This window comes from Mastomys coucha, unplaced genomic scaffold, assembly GCF_008632895.1.
Source record: "Mastomys coucha isolate ucsf_1 unplaced genomic scaffold, UCSF_Mcou_1 pScaffold1, whole genome shotgun sequence".
Lineage (NCBI taxonomy): Eukaryota > Metazoa > Chordata > Mammalia > Rodentia > Muridae > Mastomys > Mastomys coucha.
Window position 1 is genome coordinate 43,018,419 of NW_022196891.1, and position 1,410 is coordinate 43,019,828.

Consider the following 1,410-nt stretch of genomic DNA (forward strand, 5'->3'; position numbering starts at 1 on the left):
TTTGGAGGCAGTACTGTTATCTAAGCAGCAGTGACGTAATAACAATGGAAAATGCGGGGATAAGAAAGCTCTATTATTCATTGGTGGATGAATGCAATACTTCTGTTAGCATCACACTTGCACATATTCAACTTAGAAATAAAAATAAGAATTTGCAATGCAGCCTGCAGCACATTAGGTTTTAGGTGGTTTTAGAGAATCATGCATATTAAATGAAAAACAAACACAGACATAAAGAGGAATTCTAAGTATGGTATTATGCAAATACTCTTTGTTCTCTAATTCATAAAGTGTAGGGATGTATATGATTACAAAACACTTCAATGATAGCTATTTTCTTTAATGTAAAATGACAAAGCTTTTTAGATTCTTCCTTTACAAAATAATTTAAAACAAGTTATCTAAAAACATCTGTCAATAAACATTACTCCATTATTTTTACTTGTAATAGTTATAAAACTCAACCAGAACCCAGATAATACTACCTAATCAAGCGTTTTTATTTTTACATTTCTTTTGCATTTTGGGTGTCATTAGTTATATTATTTCTTCTATGACATTACAAGTATTGTCATATATATTTTTTTGTTTGTTTGTTTGTTTTGTCTTGTTTGTTTATTTTGTTTTTCAAGACAGGGTTTCTCTCTATTAGCCCTGGTTGTCCTGGAACCCACTCTGTAGACCAGGCTGGAATTGAACTCAGAAATTTGCCTGCCTTTGCCTCTCAAGGGTTAGGATTAAAGGTGTGCACCTCTGCCTGGCTGATGTATAACTTTTTCTGTTAATTTCCATTAATTTCACAAAAATTGTTTCCTAGCTTATTTAATTTTACTGCAGACACTGCAAATATTATAGCAAGATGCATGGATTTTAGTCTTATATCTTATCTTTCCTTTGCCTTTGGTGAAGAAAATTGCCTTTTGTGTTAATCATGCTCAATTCACAACAGGTGAAGCCCTATGTGTCAGCTTGAAGAGGGGAAGAGGGTCCCAATTTTTCATCTTGCTCTGAACTGATATACATCTTATCTCTTCATCACATATACAGTACATGGCCCATTACATCAACCTTTAACTATTTTTATCCTTTGTCTTCATCTTTTTCTTGGTCATTGATCAATGGTCAGATGTGGAAATATACAAGTTCTGATTCTGAGACTACAAAAGTCTCATGATTTATGCCTCGTATGAATGTTCCTATTTTATAATCTAAAGAGTATTTGCAATCTAGAGACACTTATTTTAAGATAAGGCAAAAAAAGGCTTATTCTAAGATCTGCAGCTTAGGAAAAGCCTAGTTTCTTATATAATTGAAGAAGGTAACTATGAGACCATATATATATACATATATATGTGTGTGTATGTATATATGTATGTATATATGTGTACATATGTATGTATATATATATAT